The following is a 27,683-nucleotide window of genomic DNA, read 5'->3' as shown; positions in this document are numbered from 1 at the left end:
TCCAGAACCCAGCCATCCAGGGGCAAACAGCCCTGGACAACACAGCATAATAGAAAATCAAGAAGATGACCTTACATCTATACTGACGAAGAGGATAATAGAGGAAACAAATAAAATTGTAAAGAATTAGAGGAAGATAAAACCAAACAGATCATGGCTATCCATAAAGAAAAGGAGGAAGTTAAAGACAAGCAGATTATGGCCATCCATGAAGAAATACGGGAAGATGCATCCAGTTTCCGGGCTTCAGAGAAGAAATAGTTAAATCACTGAAAGAAATAAAAGAAACAGAGTTGAAGGAACTAAAAGAAAAACAGGAAAATACAATCAGACAGGTGAAGGAAGTAAAAAAAAAAAAAAAAAAAAAAACAACTCAAGACCTGAAGATAGAATTGGAAAAATTAAAGAAAATGCAAATGGAGGAAATAATGGAGAGGAAGAATCTAGGGAAGAAAACAGGAACTACAGAGGTAAGCATAACCAACAGACTACAAGAGATGGAAGAAAGAATCTCAGGTGTAGAAGATACAATGGAAAAAATTGATGTATCTGTCAAAATGTTAAATCCAAAAAATTCCTGACACAGAATGTCCAAGAAATCAAGACAATATGAAAAGACAAAACCTAAGAATAATAGGTATAGAGGAAAAAGAATACTCCCTTCTCCAAGGCCCAGAAAATATTTTCAACAAAATCATTGAAGAAAATTTCCCCAAGTTAAAGGAGAGGCCAATAAGAAAACCTGATGCCTACAGAACACCCAACAAATTTGACTAGAAAAGAAAATCCTCCCGCCACAAAATAATCAAAACAGGAAGTATACAGAACAAAGAAAAAAATACTAAAAGCTGCAAGGAAAAAAAGGCCAAGTAACATATACTGGCAAACCCATTAGAATCACATCTGACTTTTCAACAGAGACTATGAAAACTAGAAGGGCCGGGACGGATATCATCCAGACCCTAAGAGAACACAGATGTCAGCACAGGCTACTATACCTAAAAAAAACTCTCAGTCCTCATAGACGGAGAAAACAAGATATTCAATGACAAAAACAAATTTCAACAATACCTACACACAAATCAAGCATTACAGAAGACATTGGAAGGGAAAATACAACCCAAGAAAATTAGCTTCTTTCAAGAAAACACGGGAAATAATGAACCATACTACAGTAAAACAAAAAGCAACCAAGCACACAACCTTATGACCACAGCCAACATCAAAATCAAAGGATCTAACAGCCAATGGTCATTAATCTCTCTCAATATCAATGCACTCAACTCTCCAGTAAAGAGACACAGAATAAAAGAATGAATACATAAACGAAACCCAGCAATCTGTTGCATACAAGAAACACACCTAAGGCACAAAGATAGACATTACCTGAGGGAAAAATGTTGGAAGATGACTTTCCAAGCAAATGGACCCAAGAAACAAGCAGGAGTAGCCATTCTAATATCTGATAAAATAGACATTCAACTAAAATTAATAAAAAGAGATGGGGAAGGACATCAATGGGATCCACCATAGTAACAAACTGAAAGAAAAAAAAAACATGATAATCTCCCTAGATGCTAAAAAAGCATTTGACAAAATCCAACATCCATTCATGTTTAAAGTATTTGAGAGATCAGGGATACAAGGCACATATCTAAACATACTAAAGGTGATATACAGCAAGCCTATAGCCAACATCAAACTCAATGGAGAGAAGCTTAAAGCAATCCCACTGAAATCAGGGACAAGACAAGGCTGCCCACTGTCTCCATATCTCTTCAACATAGTGCTGGAAGTCCTGGCTAAAGCCATAATACAGTTGCATGAGATCAAGGGGATACAGATTGGAAAGGAAGAAGACAAATTATCACTATTTGCAGATGATATGATAGTATACATGAGTGACCCCAAAAACTCTACCAGGGAACTCCTCCAGCCGATAAATACTTTCAGCAAAGTGGCCGGATACAAAATTAACTCAAAAAAATCAGTAGCACTCCTGTATACAAAAGACAAAAGGACTGAGAAAGAAATTAGGGAAACAACACCCTTCATAATAGCCACAAATGACATAAAGTACCTTGGTGTAACCCTAACCAAGGAAGTCAAAGACTTGTATGAAGAAAATTTCAAGTCTCTGAAGAACTAGAAGAAGATATGAGAAGATGAAAAGATCTCCAATGCTCATGGCTTCGGGGCAGGATTAACATGGTAAAAATGGCCATCTTATCAAACGCAATCTACAGATTTAATGCAATTCCCATCAAATTGCCAACACAATTCTTTACAGACCTGGAAAGAAAAATTCTCAACTTTGTATGGAATAACAAGACACCCAGAATTGCTAAAACAATCCTCTACAATAAAAGATCTTCTGGAGGTATCTCCATCCCTGATCTCAAGCTGTACTATAGAGCAACAGTTACAAAAACTGCATGGTACTGGCATAGAAACAAAATGGTGGATCAATGAAATCGAAAAGAAGACCCAGAAATAAACCCACACACTTATGGACACCTGATTTTTGACAAAGGTGCCAAAACCATACAATGGAAAAAAAGATAGCATCTTCAACAAATGGTGCTGGTCCAACTGGATGTCTACATATAGAAAAATGAAAATAGATCCATACTTATCACCCTGCACAAAACTAAAGTGCAAGTGGATCAAAGACCTCAACATAAAACCAGACACATTAAATTGGCTAGAAAAAAAAGTGGGAAATACCCTAGAACTCATTGGTACAGGAGAAAACTTCCTGAACAGAACACCAACAGCACAGGCTCTAAGAACAACAATCAATAAATGGGACCTCATGAAACTGAAAAGCTTCTGTAAAGCAAAGGATACTGTCATCAAAACAAAGCGACTGCCTACAGATTGGGAAAGAATCATCACCAACCCTTTATCTGACAGAGGACTCATATCCAGTATAAATAAAGAACTAAATAAGCTGAAAAGTAGCAAACCAAGTAATCCACTTAAAAATTGGGGAACAGAGCTAAACAGAGAATTCTCTGTAGAGGAAAATCGAATGGCAGAGAAGCACTTAAAGAAATGCTCAACCTCATTAGCCATTAGGGAAATGCAAATCAAAACAACCCTGAGATTTCACCTTACACCCATCAGAATGGCCAATATCAAAAACTCAAGTGACAACACATGCTGGAGAGGTTGTGAAGAAAGGGGAACCCTTCTCCATTGCTGGTGGGAATGTAAACTTGTACAACCACTCTGGAAATCAATCTGGCGCTTTCTCAGACAACTAGGAATAGCGCTTCCTCAAGATCCAGCCATACCACTCCTAGGCATATATCCAAAAGAGGCGCAAGTACACAAAAAGGACATTTGCTCAACCATGTTTGTAGCAGCTTTATTTGTAATAGCCAGAAGCTGGAAACAACCCATATGCCCCTCAACTGAAGAATGGATGCAGAAACTGTAGTAAATCTATACAATGGAGTATTACTCAGCAATGAAAAATAAGGAAATCATGAAATTTGCAGGTAAATGGTGGGACCTGGAAAGGATCATCCTGAGTGAGTTGTCCCACAAGCAAAAAGACACACAGGGTATATACTCATTCATATAAACATACAACATAGAATAAACCCACTAAATTTGTACATCTAAACAAACTAAGCAAAAGACACGACCCTAACTAAAATGTTCAATCCCCACCCTGAACGGCAAAGAGGATGGACATCAGAAGAAAAAGAAAACAAGAAGCAACATCGGAACCTGCTACAGAGGACCTCTGAAAGGCAGAAGAAGAAAACTGGAAACAACCTCGGAACCTGCTAGAGAGGGCCTCTGAAAGCCTCTGTTGTGCAGACTGTCAAAGTAGATGCTGAGCCTGATGGCCAACTGTCGGGCAGAATGAATGGAATTTTATGTAAGAAGTGGGAAATAGTAATAGCTGGAGAGGACAGGAACTCCACAAGGAGAGCAACAGAACAAGAAAATTTGAGCATAGGGAACTTCCCAGAGACTCATACTCCAACCAAGGACTATTCATAGAGATAACCTAGAACCCTGACGATGCAGCCACTTCTGATGAGAACTGATAGACTAAGATTAGAACGAAGGAGAGGAGGACCTCCCCTATCAGTGGACTTGGAGAGGGGCATGCATGCAGAAAGGGGGGGGGAGGGTGGTACTGGGAGGTGAGGAAGGAGGCGCTTATGGGGAGATACAAAATGAATAAAATGTAATTAATAAAAGTTAAATAAAAAATTAAAAAAATGTAAATTGCAATCATAAACAGAAATCCCATAGAATAAATATGTTAATAAAGATTCATCGTAAACAATAGTGAAATGATAAAAGCCTATACAAATATAGAATTCTACATATCTATACAGATACATAAATTTAGATAAATTTAATATTTGGGAAAAGGCATATTATAAAGTCAAGATTTCAAGTCAGTATAAATGAATCAAACTAATTTCTATTCAATTACAATTTTACTGGGAATTAGAATTGGATAAAGAATACTTCAAGAAAATAGGAAAAAAGAGATAATACACATAAGCAAAAAATATGATTGGTGTTGAAAACCTGTCTTTATGAGGTTGTGTAACCCTCAATTATTAAAACAGTGTGAAGGTAGAGAATTAACCCAATAAGCTTTAATTATAAAAGTCATTAAACACAAAAATAGCATATACATTTTATTCTCATTCAATTTATATACTTCAATTTGTCAAAAATGGTTTCAAAAATATATGTCATGTCTAAAACAATATGGAACCACAGACTCATAAATTATGATGAAAAAAATGTAACTTGCATGCCAGGAATCAAAGTACCTTCATTATGTTCAATATATGCAAAATTTGGGCTTGTGTAAAAAGATACAATGTCCCCAAATCAGAAGAAAAAACATATTTTCACTAATCTGAAATATTGTATGACAAAAGCCATACTAATTTGAGGATTGTCAAAAAATAAAAGACATATTGAAGGATCATATGCACACAGGATTCTTCAGAAATAATCATGGAGTTGTATGAAACATGACAAGTTATCAGGTGAGCTGAAGTGTCCTGTGGACCTGCAATGGCAAACATTTATGGCTAAACAAATTTATTAATAACATACAAGTACACATAGAGATAAAGAGAGAAAATGAGACAAAGGGAGAGAGATAATATAAAGAGCGTCGCTTAAATTTAAATAGCTATGGACATTTAATGTACAAACATCACTGGAACATAAGACATGAAATACAATATGCATATATATATATATGTATATATATATATATATATATATATGTATGTATGTATTAACACAAACAGAACTCTCAAGTCAATAGTCTAAATTTCCAAATTAAGATGTAGGCAAAGGTTAAATTAAAATAAACCTGATTAAATTGGGAAAACGGTAAGTAGAGAGCAAAATGAATAAAGAATATGATAGAACAGATAGGATAGAATAAAGCAGAATAGAATAGAAGAGAAGAGAATAATAAAGTAAATTAGTGGTCAGTTTATTTTAAGTGACATCTTTAAAGTTATAACTTCTGAGGGACAAAATCTCAACATATCAAAATAAAGAAAATATCATTAGTGCTGTTACACACAAAGAAAAAGAATCAGAAGTTATTCTTTATAAGCATTTTTCATCCTATACTATGTAGATATAATAAGTAAGGACACTAAATTAATAATTTAAAAAATTCCCTCAAACATGGTCAGTCCTGTGTGAAAATCTGCTACTGTCCAGGCTTCTGAAGGAAAATGCATATGAGTATACAAAAGAGTTTAAATAGCATTACCTTATAGGAAATGAACAATATCGTTCCCAGACACCATATAGTATGAAAGTAAAAGGCAAATTCCTGGCAGGGTTTACCTTTTTGGGTGTTGTTGGTCAGTGAGGCCCTGGTGATAACCCTTACATATCATAGAATGCAGCCACTGCTCTTATTTTTCTAGACTTGCTGCTAATATTCTGCTATTAAAGATACCACATGTTTTATATGTAAGTTATGGAGTAATCAAACTGGCACAGATCTGAAAGTTTCATCTCTTCTTTCATAGAGACAGGAAGTATTATTTACATTACTAGGAGAAAAAAAATTGACATCCTTAGCAAAATGTGAACCCTGAATGCTACAGTACTGAATAGCCTGGCAGGTTTGACTGCTTGGACAGTAGTAGCAACGACATGATGAATTAACCAACAATTATCTGCTTGGATTTAAAGCCTATGTAGGAGAAGAGACTTATTTCTGCTATTGTTGACTGAATCAAAAATCCTTGAACAGTCATGTCACATACTCTAGGGGAACTATTAGTATTTTTATTCTCCTAAGTGAACATGGTAATAAACGGTTAACTGAAGTCTTATCTTTATAACCATAGATTAGTGCATCTCCTGTCTAACATTAGTGAAACTTCTTTTTGCAGTAGATGAAAATTATATAGAAATTCACAACTGGTAAATATGTATAGAAAAAGTCACCATGGAGGGGTCACCAATAAATTGGATATTCATATCACATCTCCTACACCCAAAGCTAAGGGAAAATCCCAGATGAGGCATAAGGGTTGTAAGAGCCAGAGGTAGCAGGCATGTGCAGTGAAACATTTGTCAGACATGGCATGCCTCCTGCACATAGGAACTGACAATGCCTTTTGCTGTATTTGCAGGACCTATGAAAGTTCAAAACAGCCAAAGTTCAACCATAAAATAGAGGGTCTGATAAAGTTCTACCATCAGCTAAGAAGCAATTGTCAACTGATTATTGTTGGGGCAGGGAGAATACATTTTCTTCCAAAATGTCGCTTTTGAAAGCAACCCAAACTCCAATAGATTTTCCTGTACCTATGCAGACATAGAAAGGGCTAAGAACATTCAGTTAGTTACAAAAGAAAGACAGACACACACACACAGAGCATATGAAATTGGAAATAAAATGTGTTGTGATAGGAGTGAAGAAATTAGAAAGAAAGGATAGGGAATGGATTTTATTAAAATACAGTATATGCAAACATAAAAATTTCAATGAAATATATTACATAAAATTTCAATAAAAGTATCAGTATACAGCACAATAATGATTAATTTCAGTCTCTCACAAAATCCTCAAAGAATAGACAAAATGGAATATGCCTCATTATGACATAGGCTTAAAAAAACCATTGTGCTAATATCAGATAAGTGAATCACAATGAAAAAGAAATTACCTTATAAATACAAATAAATCTGTCAATAACTCAATAGATAACAATGAAGTAGTCTCAATATTTATTTTATAAAACAAGATTATTTTTAATAAAAATAAACATTATATACTCAATACCATGAACTAAATCATGTTCATATTTAAATTCGCATTAATCTCTCAGTGTAGATTTTAGATGGAGAAAATTTTAGTAGAGCAACAAAATTTCTTAGAAAAATGTACATAAGGAGGGGGAGTTGATTGTGCCACACTATCCTGATATTTCAGTACAAGGTCAATTCTAACCATTGCTTTGAGTCTGAGGTGTTGAGAAAGAATTTCATAGTGAAGCAAGAGAGAGACTAAAGAGGGGTGACATTTTTTAAGGTGTGTCCTTGAATTGCTTCCATTTGTCTTCAACTCCAATAGCCAATTTAGCTATGAACTTTTCAATTAATTAATCTATTAATGGAGTCATTGCCCTTATGATCCAAACACTTCTTTTCAGAATATTCTGTCTTGAAAATCTCAACTTTGAACTATGTATTATATTCAAACCGTAACTACTTTCTATGGGGTAATTAAGCTTGAATATGATTGTAGAGATGAAGTATTAATTAAGTAGAACTGGGTGGTCTCTTTGGAGGTTTTTTTATCTTTGCACTGGTACACTGAGGGAAATCTTTATGAGACACAACAAAATATGGCTGTTTAAATCTCCACAACATGCTCAACATGCTCATCCATTCTGGTACCTCCAGCCTGCAAACTCTGAACATATTAACTGATGCTTCCTTTGTTTTGGGTCTAAAACACATATTTTGGGTGCTTGCTTCCAAGTAGTAACACTATTATAAAGGTTCTAGAGTCTTTAGAAAATGGGTCCTTAAATCTTCTCTCTACTTGTTCAAGCCCAAGTTTTCAGCCTGACTTGCCACCAGGTAACAACATCAACCAAACGTGAAAGATGAGAGTCTGAAAACTACCTGAAACTGTGAATTAGATTAATCTTTTCTCCCTTATGTTTCTGCTAGATATTTTTGTCACATGAGAATAGCAACTAATGAACATAATTTAAATTGCCAAATCTATGTATTGATTTTCATAACATAGTCAGACAAAGAATAGAATAAATGGAGGAAAATGTCATCTCAATTGACACAGAAAAATCGCCTAAAAAGTTCCAAAATTTTTTCATGATTTCAAAGCAAAAAGAGCTTGCAGGTCATTTTTGACATATGGCTCTGTGGGTCAAGGTGCTTGTTGCTAACACTGATGATCTGAGTGTGATTCCAAGAACTCAAGTGGTAGAAGGAAGGTCTCAACTTCCACAAGTTGTTTTCTGATGTTCACATGTGTTCTCTAGTTTTGCAAAAGTACATGCACACACACGTACACAAGCACACACAGAAACATACTTACAAACACACACACACAAAATAATAATAATAATAATAATAATAATAATAATAATAATAATAATAATAATTTTAAATACAAAGAGGAAAAAAGTAATCCAGAGGTCGTAGCCCTTGAGAGGCTGTGCCATGTTTGATTAATGAGGAAATGCTTGCCTTCATTGATCAGCTACAATGTACCCTCCTGGTCTTTTAAATTCAGTGTTATGTTTTACATTCCAACCAGATCATTTAATCAAGATCATGAAATCACAGCTATCCAGAGAAAAGAGGAATAATATTTTATGTTTGTAAATGACATTATCTTAAAGGAAAAAAAAAATGATAGAATCTTTTTCTACAATTTGACTGAACTAACTAAAAACCTGATGTAAGTTTACAGAACACAAAACCTACTGTATCTCTCTGGACCTGCTGTGACAAATCAAGGAAACAATTCACTTTTCAATTATAATCAAAAATTACTGATCTTATATTAACAAATACTGAAGGAATGAAAGAGTTCTGAAATAAATTAAAAGTATACCATAGAAGTGGATTTGAAGGTATAATATTATTAAAGTCATTCCTCAAATGACCTTAAATTTGGGTTTCTACGTTTACAGGAATTTGAAACAATTCCAGCAAAAATCGCATCTGCTTTTTGTTATGACAAGCTGATCCTAAATCTCAAATGAAGTGACAAGTGAACCATATCTACTAATATAGTTTTAAAAACAACAGAGCACTGAGTTTATAGGTCCCATTTTAAAACATCATTAAAAATATATTAATCAAAAATGTTTGATTTTTTAATATTATAATAATCCTATATCTATAGATTAATGGCAGACAGTGAAGAAAAAAGAACTAGACTTTGATATTTGTGGCCAGTTGATTATTTAGAGTGACCTCATATAACTTAAAGAAAAAACAGATTTTTAAAAGCCTGAGATAATTGAATATGTACATGCAAGATAATAAAGGTAGACTTCTCATATAACCATAAATTAAATTCAACATGAAACAATAAATGAGTAAAATTTAAAAATTGTTTCCAAAACCACACAACAAAAATAAATATTGTGACCTTAAGTGAGATAACTAGATTTTGAAAACAGGTAACTAAGACATAATGTATTAAAAGAGCATATGTAAATTTTACTATAGGACAATTAAAGTTCTTGTAGTTCTAAAAGATTAGCAAAAGTTAGGGATAAATTTATACAAGAAAAGTATTTTCCCTGTCTTCTTCTGCTTCTGATGTCTATCACATTTGTTCTTCTGAATGAGGAATGAACATCTTCCCTAGGGTCATCCTTGTTGTTTAGCTTATTTAAGAGTACAGATTTTAGTATGTTTATCCTATATTATATGTCTAATAATCACTTATATGCCATGAGTACATACCACATGTATCTTTCTGCTTCTGGGTTATCTCACTTAAGATGATCTTTTTCTAGTTTCCATCTTTGCCTGCAAATTTCATGATTTCCTTGTTTTTGATAACTGAGTAGTATTCTATTGTGTAAATGTACCACAATTTTTTATCTATTCTTTGGTTGAGGGACATCTAGGTTTTTCCAGATTCTGGCTACAAATAAAGCTGCCATGAACATTGTAGAACAAATGTCCTTGTTGTAAAGTTGAGTATTTTCCAGATGCATGCCTAGGAATTGTATAATTAATGAAAATATTACATTAGGTCATACTCTGTAAATAAAAGGTCAAAAATAAAAGAAAATAACCATATTGATGAAGAGGTTGAAAACACCCCCAAACTCATGTTTTCTTCAGGGGAATAAAAACAGTGGAGTCATCTGGAAAAATAATTTCATAGTTCTTCAAAATGTAAGCTAGGCACCAATATCAATTCCATGTATATGGTCAAGAAAATTAATTGAAAACTTCTATTATTAACAAAATAAACATTTTTTGCATTCTCGTTTTAGTAGTGCAAAATGGAGTTATGCATTGTCTCAAACATATGACTGGAACAATGAAATGTATTGGGCTTTCACAAAAAAAGTATTGCTTCTCAAAATAGATGATAATTAAAACATACTGAAGTATGAATACATTTTGAAAATACAATAATTAAAAGAAGTCAATCAGTAAGATTTACATTTGTGTAATTTCATTTATACAAAATGTTTAGAGCAGGAAATCCTGCTAAAAGAAAACAAAAAAAATGGTAGGTAAGCATTTAGAAGTTAAAATCATGGCTAGTAATGAACCTGAGATGCATTTGTAGTAGGTAAAAATAAATTTAAATTACACAGCTGAGAGAGTTTTACAATTCTAAATAAACTAAGATTGTTAAGATGCAGATATTTAAAAAGTTAGCTTCATAAGAAGATTGCCTATCACCACAAATGTTTCCCAGGGAGAGTCCAAGATGGCAGCAACCAGCATTGACCATATCTGAGAGGCATAGGATCCAAAAATCCAAAATTGGTGAGTGGAGGGGCAGTTGAAGCCAGAATATCAACATTGAGGCATGCTGGGCAAGAGGGGACAACCATGAGCTGGAACAGTTTGGATCCAGGTCAACCTTGGATGTCTCCAGAAACTGAGAGTAGCAAATATTCAACTCCCTGCACTTCCCTTTGCCCAAAGAATGGACTTCCCTGCTTGGCAGAGGTGACAGTGGTTGCCCTAAGATGAGGTTCCATGCTGGGTGAGTGAAATGGCACAGGTGGGCCTCTTTGGCTATGGCAGAGCCACAGCTAGCCCAAGCAGATGCCTCCATGCTCAGTGACTGAGACAGCAGAGGTGACTACCCCAAATACTGGCCTTTTTGCCGGGTGGCCAAATAGTGGACACCACTGATCTGATGCATCTCTTACACACTCATTTGCCCCTGCAGGCCCAAATCTGAGAGTAGAGAACAGGGGAACCCCTCAGCTTTCTGATAAGGCCTGTGAGCAAATAAGTGTACCTTCAAGTGATTGCGTGCAGAGCCCCATATTCAGGGCCCCTCACATCAGATCCCTCCCACCCCCTCCCCACTGTGGGCAACATAGGGATCCTTAGGAAAGTGTTCTCAAAATTGAAGCCCCTGTTTTTTGGGTCTCCCAGTGGAGTCTAGGCAAACAATTCCTGTAGGCTAGATAGATCTGAATACCAGGATGGCAGTAGGATAGGCTTGTAGACCAACAAAGTATTCAGGGCAGCGGCACATGCTCACTGAGCATGTGAACAACAAGAGCACCCACCTCCCTCCCTGTGTTTAAGCTCCACATTCAGGGCATCTACATGCTCTAGCACTCTGTCCCTCAAAGTACACTTACACACACACACACACACACACACACACACTCATTTTTTGCACACATGCCGGCAATTTTCCTCCCTTAGCTACAGGTAAAACACCAACATCATCTCTCAAAACAGTGGATCTCTCTCATCTTTCTGAAGAAGACACTAGACACCAGAGACAGACAGACCCCAGGAACAAACAGTGAAGGTTACAGGTAAGCAGATGGCCAGAAGCCAGCAGAAGAACATATCCAACAAAAATCAGGACATTATGGCTTAACCAGCAAACACCAAAATTCATGGATATGCTAATTCATCAGAAACACAGGAAAATGATCTCAAATCTGTGCTTATCCTGTTATTGTAGGCATATAAAGAAGAAATTAACAAAGTTCTCAAAGAAATACAGGCATATGCAGCCAAATAAATAGAGGCATGGGTAGAGGCACAAGTAGAGGCATATAGAGATGAAACAAACAAAAAATAGAGATCATCATGGAAAGACAGGAATACACATTCAAACAGATGAAGGAAATGTTGCAAGACATGAAAACAATTAGAATCAATAAAGAAAACAAACAGAGAAAACCCTAGAGCTGGAGAAATTAGAGAAAAGTTCAGGAACCGCAAAGGTAAATATCACCAACAGAATGCAGGAGATGGAAAATAAAACCTCAGGCACTGAAGATATAGTTGTAGACATTGCTACATCTCTCAAAGAAAAAGTAAGATTGGAAAAGTTCCAAACACAAAACATCCAAGAAATCAAAGACAGCATGAAAAGACAAAATCTAAGAATAATAGGAATAAAATAAAAAGAAGATTCCAGGCTCAAAGTCCAGAAAATATTTTTAAGAAAATCATAGAAGAAAATTTTCCTAACTTAAAAAACAAGATGTATATTAATATACAAGAGGCTTATAGAACATCAAATAGACTAGTCCAGAAAAGAAACTCCTCATGTCACATCATAGTCAAAACACAAAATCTACAGAACAAAGAAAATATATTAAAAGCAACAAGGGAAAAAAGGCAAGTAACATATAAAGATAGACCTATCAGAATCACATGAGACTTCTCAACAGAAACTGTGGAAGCCAGAAGGGCTGGGTAGATGTCATGTAGACTCTAAGAGACCACATATGCCAACCCAGACTATTATACCCAGGAAAACTTTCAATCAACATATATGGAGAAAAAAAATATTCCATGACAAACCTAAACTTAAAGAATATCTACACAGCAACCCAGCCCTACAGAAGATACTAGAAGAAAAACTCCAACCAACAAAATAAACTACATCCAAGAAAAGACAGGATATAAATAACTTCACAACAAATAATTAAAAGAAATTGAAACAGAGTAACACCACCAACTCCACAATAAAAGTAACTACTATTCATTGGTCACTATTATCTATCAACATCAAAGGACTCAACTTAAAAAAAAAAAGACACAGACTAACAGAATGGTTGTGGAAATGTGATCCAACATTCTGCTGCATCCAAAAAACATACCACTCCAGCAAACATAAACACTACCTCATAGCAAAGGGCTGGAAAAACATTTTTCAAGCAAACAGACCAGAAAACAAGCTGGAATAGCTGTAAATATCCTAATATCTAACAAAATAGACTTTCAACCAAAATTCACCAAAAAAGTAAAGAGGGGGAATTCATTCTTATCAAAGGAAAGTTCCATGAGGAGGATAGCACAATCCTGAACATCTATGCCTCAAATACAAGAGCACCTACATTTGTAAATTAAACATTATTAAAGTTCAAATCACAAAAAGATAGCAATACCTTAACTGTAGGAGACTTCAACATTCCACTCTCACCAAGGGACAGATCATCTAGACAGAAGCTAACTAGGGAAATAATGAAACTTACAGAGAACCAAAATCAAATGGTCCTACTAGATTTCTAACTTTTCACTCAAACTCAAAAGAGTATATTTTCTTTTCAGCACCTCATAGAACATTCTCAAAAATTGACCATATATTCAAGCACAAAGCAAGCCTCAAAAGATACAAGAAGATCAAAATAATCCCTTGTATCCTATCAGACCTCCAAGGCCTAAAAGTAGACCTTAACAACAACAGAAATAACAAAGAGCCTACATACACATGGAAACTAAACAACTCTCTGCTCAACAAATAAAAGACATCATCTACCATGACCAAGTACGCTTCATTCCAGGCATACAAGGGTAGTTTAATATATGGAATCCATCAATGGAATCTACCCAATAAGAAAGAAAGAAAGAAAGAAAGAAAGAAAGAAAGAAAGAAAGAAAGAAAGAAAGAAAGAAAGAAAGGAGAAAAATTACATGATCTCCTTAGATGCTGACAAATAATTTGACAAAACCCAACACCTATTCATATTTAAAGTCTTAGAGAAATCACAGATACAAGGCACATTCCTAAACATAGTAAAGACAATATACTATGAGCCTATAGCCAACATCAAAATAAGTGGAGAGAAACTTAAATCAAACCCACTGAAAGCAGGGACAAGACAAGGCTGTCCACTCTCTCTGTTTCTATTCAGCATAGTTCTTAAAGTCCTAGCTAGAGCAATAAGGCAACTCAAGAATATCAAGGGGATACCAATCGGGAAAAAAGAAGTCAAAGTATCTCTATTTGCAGATAATATGATAGTATACATGAGTGTCCCCGAAAACTCAACCAAAGAACTCCTTCGGCTGATAAACAGCTTCAGCAAAATGGCTGGATACAAAATTAACTTAAAAAAAAATCAGTAATTCTCCTGTATATGAAAGGAAAAAGGTCTGAGAAAGAAAATTAGTGAAACAACACTCTTCACAATAGCCCCTAATAACATGAATTACATTGGTATAACTCTATCCAAGCAAGTGAAAGACCTGTTTGAAAAAACTTCAAGTCTCCAAAGAAAAAAATTGAAGATATCAAAAAATGTAAAGATCTCCCATGCTCACAGATCAATAGGATTTACATTGTGAAAATGGCTTTCCTCCCAAAAGCAATCTACAGATTCAAGGCAATTCCCATTAAATACCAACACAATTCTTTACAGAAAGAACAATTCTCAATTTTATGTGGAGAAAAAAACCCCAGAATTGCTAAAACAATACTGTACAACAATAGATCATCTGAAGGGTACTCCTTCCCTTATCTCAAGCTGTACTACAGAGCAATAGTAATAAAAACTGCTTGGCACTGGCATAGAAACAGAAAGGTGGATCAATGGAAAGTAATAGAAGACCCAAAAATAAATGAACAGACCTACAGATACATGATTTTTGAAAAAGAAGCCAAAACCTATACAAAAAGATAGCATCTTCAACTAATGGTGGTGGTCTAACTTGATGTCTATATATACAAATTGAAAATAGATCCATTTTCAGCACCCTGCACAAAATTAAGTCCAAGTGGAATAAAGAGCTCAACAGAAAACCAGTCATACTAATCTTGTTAGAAGAAAAAGTGGGGAAGAGCCTTGAACTCAGTGGCACAGGAGACAAACTTCCTGAACAGAACACCAAGAGCACAGGCTCTAAGATCAACAATGAATAAATGATACCTCATGAAAGTGAAAAGTTTCTGTAATGCAAAGGATACTGTCATCAGAACAAAATGACAACCTACAGAGTGGGAAAGGACCTTCACCAACCCTATATTTGACAGAGGGCTAATATCCAAAATATATAAACAACTAAAGAAGGCAGGTGTGGAAGACCTCTGTTCTCAGTGGAATGGGGTAGAGGAATGGGAGGAGAGAGGGAGAAAGAGTAGGATTGGGAGGGGATGAGGGAGAGGGCTACTGTTGGGATACAAAGTCAATAATCTGTAATTAATAACAAATAAATTAAAAAATGAAAAAAGAAATCAAACACCAACAAACCAAGTAATCCAATTAAAAAAGGTAATACAGAGCTAAGTAGAGAATTCTCAATAAAGGAATATTAAATGGCACAGAAATACTTAAAGAAATGCTCAATATCCTTAGTCATCAGGGAGATTCAAATCAAAACAACCCTGAAGTTTCACCTGACACCCATCAGAATGGCTAAGATCAAAAACCAAGTGACAATACATGCTGAAGATGATGTGGAGAAAGGGGAATCCTCCTCCATTGTTGGTGGGAATGTAAACTTTTACAACCAATTTGGATATCAATCTGGAGCTTTCTCAGACAATTAGGAATAGAGCTTACTCACATTCCAGCTGTAGTAGTCCTAGGCATATGTCCAAAATATACTCAAGTATATTTTTACTCAACCATGTTTGTAGCAGCTTTATTAGTATTAGCCAGAATCTGGAAACAACCCAGATGTCCCTCAACTGAGGAATAAATACATATATTGTGGTACATCTACACAACAGAATATTATTCAGCAATTAAAAACAAGGAAATCATTAAATTTGTGAGTAAATGGTGAAAACTAAAAAAAGAACATCCTGAGTGGGGTATCTCAGAAGCAGAAAGACACACATGGTATATACTTACTTATAAGTTGCTTTTAGACATATTATATAGAATAATCATATTAAAATCTGTTCACCTTAAAAACCTAAGGAAGAAGGAGGACCCTGGGTAAGATGATCAACCCTCAGTCAGAAAGGCAAATTTAATGGACCTTGGAAGAGGAAGAAAACAAGGTACAGGACAGGAGCCACCATAGAAGGCCTCTGAAAGACTTTACCCAGCAGGGTATCAAAGCAGATGCTGAGACTCAGATCCAAACTTTGGTCAGAGGTCAAGGAATCTTATGAAAGAATGGGGAGGGGCCAGGAGATCCAGAAGAAGTGAAACAGAACCAAAGACTCTAGTCACAGGGGTCTTTTCTTGGACTGATACTCCAGTCAAGGGCCATGCATGGAGATAACCTAGAACTCCTGCACAGATGTAGCCCTCAGCAGCTCAGTCTACATGTGGGTTACCTAGTAATGGGAACAAGGACTGTTTCTGACATGAACTCAGTGGCTGGCTCTGATCACCTCTCCCTAAGGGGGGAACCACCCTACCAGACCACAGAGAAAAACAATGCAGCCAGTCCTGATAAGACCTGATAGGCTAGGGTCAGAGGCAATGGAAGGTAAACCTCCACTATCAGTGGAATTTAGGAGGCACATGGGAGGAGATGAGGGAGAGAGGGTGTGATGGAATGAGGGAGGAGGCTACAGCTGCGATACAAAGTAAATAAACCGTAATTAATAAAAAATAAATTAATTAAATTTTTTGAAAAAGAAAAAATGTTTTCCAATAAAGTAGGGAAATATATTTGAACCACTTAATGGAGGAAATGAACATAATAATTACCTAATTATGTGATGATATATTTAAATATGAATCTGCTAAATTTATACATATTAGTAGCATTGGATTTTAGACTATGTAGAATAGTAAAAAAAAAAAAAAGTATGGGCAAATTGTGAAGGCTAATTCACTCATGATTTCATTTGTCAGGTATGAAGATGGAATGGAATGCACAGTACGCTTCAACTCCTTAGTAACAATTTGTAGGTACAATAGGATCCTATTCTACTTTTCCTTCTACTTAAACTTAGATACAATATATCTTGCAATTGCAGCATGGCTGGATGAATAGCTCAGTGGCTAATGGTATATATTTCTCATGCAGCGGTTCTAAGTTTGGATTTCCACCCTCACACAACACAGCTCACAATTGCCTGCAACCCCAGCTCCAGGGATGTGATGGCCTCTTCTGACTGCTCCACACATGTATACAATGTAAACTCCACACAAGTATACATACACACAAAGACAATCAGACAAACACACATACATGTTATTAAAAGTGAAATAACTGTTAAAAGATAAAAATAAAAAATGTGAATTGGAACTGAAGAGACACAATGTTAATACTTAAAGCATGTCAAATTGTGGTTTTCTTAAGTTTTTGTTTGTTATTTTGTTTTTGTTTTTTGCTTCTAATTTTCAAAAATGTCTAAATGCATTTAGAAGAAAATGAGTGAGTTCTTTTATAACACTAAGTTTTAAATTAAAGGGCTGGAAAGATGGATTAGTGTTTGAGACAGCTTGCTGCTTTCCCTGGGGACTGGATTTTGGTTCCTGGCTCCCATGACAGCAATTTACAGCTACCTGTAACTCCAGCTGCAGGGGATGAAACACCATCTCTTGGCCTTCATGAACACACATACATGACATACATACACAGATAGTTATAAATAATAAATGAATGAAAAAATGATAAAAAAGTTGAAGTCATCACTTTGCTGAACATTTAAAAACTAGTCTAGTTGTCTGGTCAACTACTGCATGTTCTGATAGATGTTAGACAAGATAGTATCGTTTCTTGCAAACAAATATTCATGAATATCTGTGCTTGCTCTGGGTCACTGTCTACACTGGATACATACTAGAACCCCATTGCAAAATTAAGATAAAAAATAAGGAGCACATGCCAGAGTTGTTTTTAATTAATTCTGAGTCTTACTTGGGTATTGGCAGCTTTTGAAAGCACTCCAGTCTGCTTGGCCTGAGAGCAGGAGAGTGAACCCTTGCTCTATACATTGTGCTCACTGATGATTTCCTGTGCTCTCTTATCTCCCTTGCAAAAGCAATTCTTCCTAAGTTCTTCTGCTACATGGGAATTGGTAGTTTTTGTTATTGTCTTGCATCATAGACGTCTTTTTGTTTTTATTGTCTGAAAAATTAGGTGATCACAGCATTTCCCTCAGCTCTGTGGAAAACAATCCTTCCTCGACACAGGCTCACCTTAACTCTGATTCCCTCAGGAGAAGAGCTTTGCATGTCTGTAAATGAAAATATGTAAATACCAAACATTCAAATTAAAATTGGGTCAGATTTATAATATGGGTTTTAGTTGTGTTGAAAGCATACAGAAACATAGGGAAAGACAATATGCTTTGACTCGAATGTAGCCTTTTACTACTTGATAGCTTTTCTGATAATACACAGAACCCAATGGATATGCTTTTTTATTTTTGTTTATTTTTGCTTCATATTAACTGTGCTGCTCTCTCTTTAATAAAATGTGTTTACATGCTTTTTCTAACTTTCGGTAGTTTTTCATCATTCACTGGGTAGCTAGATCGTATACTGATGGTTAAAAGGCAAATATGTACTATCCAGAAAAAGACCAATATATATTTCAAGATTGTTGAGAAGAAACAACTTGTAATCCATACTTGCACAAGACTTCACAAGATGTCCTATAAAGCCAAATAGCCTGGGCTCCTGGAGACTCATGGAAATTGAACACCAACCAAAGAGCATGGATGGTGGATTGCTTTTATCAATTTACATATGTTGAACCTTCCCTGCATCTCTGAGATGAAGCCTACTTTATCATGCTTGGATGATCTTTTTGATGTGTTCTTGGATTGGATTTGCAAATATTTTATTGACTGTTTTTTGTTTGTTTGTTTGTTTTTTGTTTTGCAACTATGTTCATAGGAGAAAGAGGTCTGTTATTTTCCTTTTTTTGATTTTTTTATTTTATTTTCTTTATTAATTACACTTTACTCACTTTGTATTATCCCCCCCCCCGTGGTTCCCTCCCTCCTCCCATCCCAATCCCTCCCTTCCTCCACCCTCTGTATGCATGTTGTTTTCTTTACTTATTTGATCTTTATGTGGTTTAGGTATCAAGTTAACTGTGGTCTCATAACACAAATTGGAAAATATTTCTTCAGTTCTATTTTGTGGAATAATTTTAGAAATATTGGTATTAACTCTTTGAAATTCTGGTAGAATTCTCTGCTAAACTACATGACTCTGGAATTTTTTTGAGTTGTAAATTTTAATTATTGCCTCTAATTTACTACAGGATATAGATCTGTTTAAATTGTTTATCTGATCTTGATTTAATATTAGCAGATGGTGTGTATTGTGAGAATTATTCATTTATTTTAACTTTTCAGTTTGTTAGAGTATAGGTTTTTAAAGCATATCTCTGTGATTCTCTGGAAATTCTGGTTGTCTGATGTTATGTCTCTCTTTTCATTACTGATCTTGTTAATTTGGATGTTTTCTCTACACTTTTAGTTAATTTGGGTAAAGGTTTGTTAATCTTACTGATTTTTTTCAAAGGACCAACTCTTTGTTTCATTGATTCTTTATATTTTGGTTGTTGTTGTTTCTATTCATTGATTTAATCCCTAAGTTTAATTAATTCTTGCTGTCTTTCCTTTTAAGTGTGATTTCTTTCTTTCTATGTATCTTTCTTTCTTTTTTTTCTTTCTTCCCTTCCTCCTCCTCTGTCTTCTGCTTCCTTTTATTCTTCATTTTTGCATAGACATAGACTCTCCTTCCCAGATGTAGCCCATAGACAGCTCAGTCTCCATGTAGGTTCCCTAGTAAGAGGAGAAGAGACAGTCTCTGACATGAAAGTTAGTTGCCTGCTCCTTGATCACTTCTCCTTGGTGGAGCCACCTAGCCAGCCCACAGATGAAGAAGATCCAGCCAGTTCTGATAGAACCTCATGGGTTAAGGTCATACAATAGACTTTCCCTATCAGTGAACTAGGGAAGAGGGATAGGGGCAGAGAGAAAAGGAAGGGAGGAAAAAAAGGGTAGTGGGAAGAGATGAGGGAGGGGGCTATCACTGGGATACAACATGAATAATAATAATAAAATATATTTTCTTATGTAAATAATATGAAATTAATATCCTGATCAGTTCCTCAAAGTAATTATATGTAGTTGTATTTTGCATAAACACTTCTCAAGAAGCCAGAATTAATGAAAATTTCCTGATATTTCAACATGAATAAAGCTTAACTTTTTGTAGCTAGTGCTAATCTCACACATACAGTTCTTACCGCAAAAGTTCCTGTCCCAGTTTTGACATGTGAAGTGTTGTGCAGAGGTAACTAATAGTATGTGTGAACACACTATTATTAGCTGGTGGATAATGCCTTTTGTACATGAGTTTTTCCAATCTTGGACCCCTGGAAAGATTAGTCAAAGTCATTCTGCTTTTTTCAGTTTATCTTTGAACATCTTTGAGAGATAAGGTAGATGGAAGGTGGTTTATTTAATATGGACCTTTTACTGTTCTTGCTCTCAAACAAAGAAGTACAGATTTGAGAATGCAGCTGGAACTCAAGCATGGAAATAGCAGCTATAGTCTACAGTCTTCTGAACTCAAAACTTGAGGATTGTGGAAATGGAAATTTGATCATGTAACAAGACAGAGAGAAGCCATCCTACCCTACCACTGCTGAGGTCTGTATATTGAACCATTATGGGTTCAGACAAGTAAAAAGAGACAGTGTGGTCAGGAACAAGAGCTCTGCCTGCCTTTCCATGGAGGCTTGCAAGTCTCAGTAACATCCAGGAAAACAGCCAACAGCAGTGAGCTGTGCTCAGACCCATGAATTTCATTTTCAGAAACAAGGCTCTTCCTGCCTTCCTGAAGGTGACTAGGAGCCCCAGGAACATCCAGATTAGAATGCTCCCGCAAATACCTTTCCTGTCACTGTCCCCTGAATCATACACAACAATGTTAATGGTACCAGTGCCACTATGTTCTATTTTAAGGTCCACAACTCTGCCTGAATCCTTGGTAGTCATCTGAATGAGAAGATTCACAGCTCAAAGGCCCAGAAAATATTTTCAGCAAAATCACAGAAGAAAATTTTTCCAACCTAAAGAAAGAGATGCTTATAAACATGCAAGAAGCTTATGTAACACCAAATAATTGAAAGAGTAAAGAAAATTATCCAGCCACATAATAATCAAAACACTGAATGTACAGAACAAAGAAAGAATTTAAAAGCTGCAAGAGATAGCCGGTTGTGGTGGCACATGCCTGTAATTCCAGCACTCTAGGAGGCAAAGGCAGGAGTAACTGTTAGTTCGAGGACTGCCTGGTCCACAAAGTGACTCTGGTACAGCTAAGCCTACAGAAAGAAACCTTGTTTTAAAAGACCAAAACCAACCAAACAATAAAACCTACAAAAGCTGTAAGGGAAAGGGCGAAGAAACACACATACACACTACCACCAGCTAAATCAAAGTAAGAGGAATTAACAATCACTGTTTATTAATATCTTTCAAGATCAATGGGCTCAATTTCCCATTAAAAAGACAAGCTAACAGAATGGATGCAAAACCAGGATCCAACATTATGCTGCATACAACAATTGCACCTCAATGATACAGATAGAAATAACCTAAGAGTAAAAGGCTAAAAAAAAGCTTTTCCAAGCAAACAGACCCAAGGACAAGCTGGAGTAGCTATTCTAACATCTAATAAAATAGACTTTCAACTAAAATTAATTTAAAAGACAAGGGAAAGAATACTTCATACCCATCAAAAGCAAAATCCACCAAGATGACATCTCAATTTTGAAAATCTGTGCCCCAAATGTAAGGACACCCACACTTATAACAGAAATATTACTAAAGCTTAAATCACATACTGATCTTTATACATTGATAGTGGAAGACTTTAATATCCCACTCTCACCACTGGATAGGTCAACAAGACAGAAACTAAACAAGGAAATAATGAAACTAAGTGATGCCATGAATCAAATGGACCTTCTCCAAAATTAACCATGGACTGGGAAAAAAAAAACAAGTAACCAAGTAACCTTTTTATTTTGTCAGACCACCATGGATTAAAGCATGTTTCTTCAGAAACAGCAGAAAGCCTACACATTAATGGAAACTAAGTAACTCTCTATTCAATACCTACTGGGTCACGGAAGAAATAAAGAAGAAATAATTAAAGACTTTCTAGAATTCAATGAAAATGAAGGCACAACATATTATGGGACAGGATGAAAACAGTGAAACAATGAAAACAGTGTTAAGAGGAGAGTTCATAGCATTTTCTTCATAAAGAAATTAGAGACGTCTCTTACTAGCAACAGATCTGAAATCACTAGAACGAGAAGAAATAAACACACCCAAGAGGAGTGGACAGCAGGAAACAATCAAGCTCAGGCTTGAAATAAATAAATAATAAGCAATAGAACAATATAACAAATCAACCAAAACCAAGAGCTAGTTTTTGATGAAAATCAGGAAGGTGGACAAAACCTTTAGCAAAATAAACTAAAAGGCATAGAAAGAATATCCAAATTAACAAAATCAGAAATCAAATAGAGGAGATAATAACAGATACCTGGGAATCCAAAGAATTATTAGGTCTTACTTTGAAAATTATAGTTGACAAAAATGAAAACCTAAAATGATATAGATGATTTTCTTGACAAAAACCAATTACCAAAATCAGTATCAGACAAACAATATTTATTATTATTATTATTTTTTAATCACTTGCAGCCTGATCACAGCCACTTCCCTCCTTTCCTCTCAGTGAAACCCTTCCACCCCTTTGCCCATCATCTTTTCCCTTCTCTGAAAAGGGTAGGTCCCCCATGGGAACCAACTCACCCTGGAACATCAAGTAACAGCAAGACTAAATGTATCGTTTCCCATTGAGGCCAGGAAATGTAACTTGGCTAGCCTAAAGGGATCCAAAGGCAGGTAACAGACTCAGAGACAGCCCTTACTCCAACTGTTAGTGGACCCACATGAAGACCAAGCTATACATCTACATATAATATTATAACCACTAAGGACATTGAAGCAGTCATTAAAGCCTCCCAACCAGAAAAGGGTCAGGGCAGATGGTTTTAGCACAGAATTCTACCAGATTTTCAAAGAAGAACTAATACTAATACTTCTCAAAATATTCCATAAAATAGGAAGAGAAGGAATATTGACAAACTCATATCATAAGGCCACAGTCATCCTGATACCTATTAAAAATAAGAACATCATGAAATTTGCAGGCCAGTGGATGGAACTGGAAAAGATCATCCTGAGTGAGGTAACCCAGACCCAGAAAGTGGGTATTAGACATTTAGTACAGGATAAACATACTATAATCCACAGACACAAAGAGGCTAAGTAACAAGGAGAGAACAAGGGGAAATGCTTGAATCTCATTCAAAGGTGAAAATAAAATAGACATTGGAGGTAGATGGGAGGAAGGAATTGCATGGGAGAGGGAGTGGAGAGGAGTACAGTTGGAAATCAAATTCAAGAAAGACTGAGGGAAAGAGACCTGAAAAAGAAAACTGAAATTGGAGGGGGAGGGGAATAGCTCTTGGACGAGCCAGAAACCTAGGAGAAGGGAAAGTCCCAGAATCTATGAGGATGACCCTAGCTAAGCTTGCTAGCAGCATGAGATATGGAACCTGAAATGGTCACTTCCTGTAATCAGGCAGGACTTTCAATGGAGGGATAGGGACAACAACCCACCCACAAAACCATCTACCCAAAATATATGCTGACTACAAGATGTGTAGAGATAAAGATGAAGCAGAAATTGAGGGACTGGCCAACCAATGATTGACCCAACTTGAGCTCCACCCCATAGGAGAGAGCCAATCCCTGATACTATTAATGATATCCTGCTATGCTTGTAGACAAGAGCTTAGCATAACTGTCCTCTGAGAGGCTTCCCTAGGAGCTAATGGAAACAGATTCAGAGACTCACAGCCAAACATTAGGTTGAGCTTGGGGAGTTTTGTGGAAGAATGAAGAGAAGGATTGAGGGAGCTGGAGAGGTCAAGGACACAACAAGAAAACCCACAGAGTCAAATAACCTGGGCTGATAGAGACTAACAGAGACTGAGCAGTTAACTAAAGAATATGCATGGGCAGGACCTAGTCCGCCTATACATAAGTAAGAAATGTGCAGCTTGATCTTTATGTGGGTACCCTAACAATTGTAGCAGGGGCTGTCTCTGACACTTTTGCCTGTATTTGGATCCCTTTCCCCTAAGGGGCTGATTTTTATAGCCTCAATAGGAGAAGATGCACCTAGTCCTACTGCAAACTGAATATGCCATCAGGTTTGACATCCATGGGAGTCCTCTTTTCTGAGGAAAAAGGGAGTGGGGCAAAGGGAGAGGAGTTGAGAGAGAAAAAGTAGGAGGAGAAGAACGAGGGGAAGCTGTAATTGGGATATAAAGCTAATTAATTAATTAATTAATTAAAAAAAAAACAGAGTTTAACCAAATAAAGATTAAGAGTTTTGGAACTAGACAAATTTGAATTTGGAAATCAATTTAAGTGCTTTATAGTTAATAATTATGAAATATCAAATGATATTATTCACTTCATTGTATCTTTGGATTTTGTATAAACAATAGGGAAACATAGGCACATACCCTTGTAATACACCTCATGTTATCCTCATAAAATACTAGAATCATGAAAACAGACACAGAAATACACACACATAGAGGCACACAGACACAGACTATCTCTCTCTCTCTTTCTCTTTCTCCTCATTTCCAAAATGATAGCCATTGCTTTAGGCTTAACATCCTCTCCTGAGAACTTTTTACAGAAACAGTTATCTAATTCCGGAATTTTTTTGATAATATGGGATGAGTTTTAGTCAGGCCAACGGTGAGTGTGAGCTACCTGAGGGCTGTTTCAGATAAAGCCTGAGTGAAGAACTTGCTATTGGGTAGCATGAAGGAGTAGAAGCCGAAGTCAGGATGAATCTTCATATAACTGATGGGCATTGTCTTACTGAAGTTTCACCACCAATAGGGGAGCAGGAGGGGTAAAACTGTATTCCCATCAAGTAATACACAGCTCCTGTTAGGGCAGCCATACATGGGCTCCATATTAACATGGCTACATATAGGCTTGAGGACACTATGAAGAACATTCTACTGAAGGGAATGGGTATTAGAGATTATTTTCTATCCTCTTCTAGATCACCATTGGTGAATCATGAAACATCATTATTGAAATTCTAATGTGGAGATGACCATAATAGGATTTCAAAATGGCACATGGACGTGATCTCAGCACTTGGGAGGTGGAGGGAAGAACTATATAGTCATCACTGACTATATAGATATTTGGAGGCTAGCTACGGCTGTATGAGACACTGCCTCAGAAAATCAAATAGTCCCTAATGTGAATATTTCACAGGAGAGATTTTACATAGTTTATTATCCACATTAATATAGCTCAGATAAATTAAAGTAATGTAGTATTACTCATAAGGATATCTTTAAATTCTCTGTAATATTTATTATGTGTTTGCATTTTAATTTCCAAATGAAATTAAACACCTGCTGTATATGGCCACCCTACTAGAAAAAAAACACCATAATGTGCCTGCTCCCCAGGAGCTTGCAGTCTGTTGTGAAATACCAAATGTATAACAGGTCAAATATTTACTAGTTAATAAAAAAGGAGTAAAATCAACTTTTTATAACACATTCCTTTAGCGCTTAAATTACAAAATGTGACAAGAGTGATCAAGAGCAAGGAAGAGCTGAGGATGGCAGGTGGTGGTAATATAAAACACTGCAGGCACTTTGGAAAACATTTTGGCATTTTCTAGAAAATAAGATACAGATTTGCTATTCATTTCTACATCTAGAAAATTGTAGAATGACCCATGTATATGTATGTAAAGACTCACATGCTAATATTCACAATAATAATCAGAATTACCAAAAAGGGGGAAAAGTTCCAAATGTCTATAAAATGGGTAAGCACAGAAAATATATAATATAATATGCTTCAATAATAAAAATAACAACAATCTAGTTCACGTTAGAGAGAAGTGGCTAGATTTAAATTACATGTGATTCTATGCACATGAAACAAAGAAATATCTTAACAGGTACTTTTTGATTTACAGAAAAGTGGCTTTCTGGGGCACAGTGATGATTTATGGTGAAAACCACATTTATTCAATTAAAAATTGTTGCAGTAATGGAAATAATTTTATTTGAGTTACTGGTGGTTGCAATCTATAGGCTGCAAATTTACAAAAATATATAATTCATTTGTGTGTTTTAGATATCTGAGCAATGTTAAAATCTCTTTTAAGAAAGACAAGTCTAGTCTAATAGAAGCAGTGAGTAAAAAAGGCTATTGGGTAAAGAGCCAAAGAGTAACAGGGGAGACATAGGTTCAGCTCTCAGAACAGGCCCTTTGCTGAGGACAGATTACTGCCACACCAGGACAGGAAAGAGCTGCCCGTGCGATAGCAGGAAGTAGCATGATTACTGCCACTTAACAACACAGTTTTAAGGATACAACAGTGTCCTATATACTAATAGACTCCCTGCATTTGCAAAGGGAAAAGGTATATTCTATTTCATTAGAAAAAATAAAATAAAACCAAAGCTAAGCAAACAGATCAGCATCAATCAGTTCAGGATTGACAGGGCAAGTGACATACATATGTTTTAATTAGAATAAGCATGCTATAGCTAAACATATGCACACTTTTCTGATATGTTTCTAAGGGTAAATATATAGAAGTGAAATTTCTGTTCTAAAGATATCCACATTGTTACATACCTTGACATTTTTGAACAAACCAGAATATAAAATTCTGTGTTACTTGAGTATAGACAGACTGAAACGGATCAAGCTTACCTTTCTTTCTTTTTTTTCTTTAATTATTTTTATTTTATTATTAATTAAATTTTATTAATTCTGTATCCCAGCTATATCCTCCTCCCTCATTCCCTCCCAACCCCACCCTCCCTCTCTCATCTCCCTGCCACTTTCCAAGTCCACTGCTTGGGGAGAACCTCCTCCCCTTTCATCTGACCCTGTTTTGTCAGGTATCTTCAAGACTGGCTGCAAAGTCCTTCTCTGTGGCCTAGCAGGACTGCTCCTCCTTTGGGATGTGGGGAGGACAAAGAGCCTGCCATTGAGTTCCTGTCAGAAATAGTCCCTGTTACCCTTACCATGGGAAACCACAGGCTACATCCAAGCAGAGGTTCTAGGTTACATCCATACATGGACCTTGGATGGACAAACAGTCTCAGAAAAGACCCCTGTG

The sequence above is a fragment of the Psammomys obesus genome, unplaced genomic scaffold (assembly GCF_907164565.1).
Source record: "Psammomys obesus unplaced genomic scaffold, mPsaObe1.curated_primary_1811, whole genome shotgun sequence".
Classification (NCBI taxonomy): Eukaryota; Metazoa; Chordata; class Mammalia; order Rodentia; family Muridae; genus Psammomys; species Psammomys obesus.
This window is presented reverse-complemented; position numbering follows the sequence as displayed.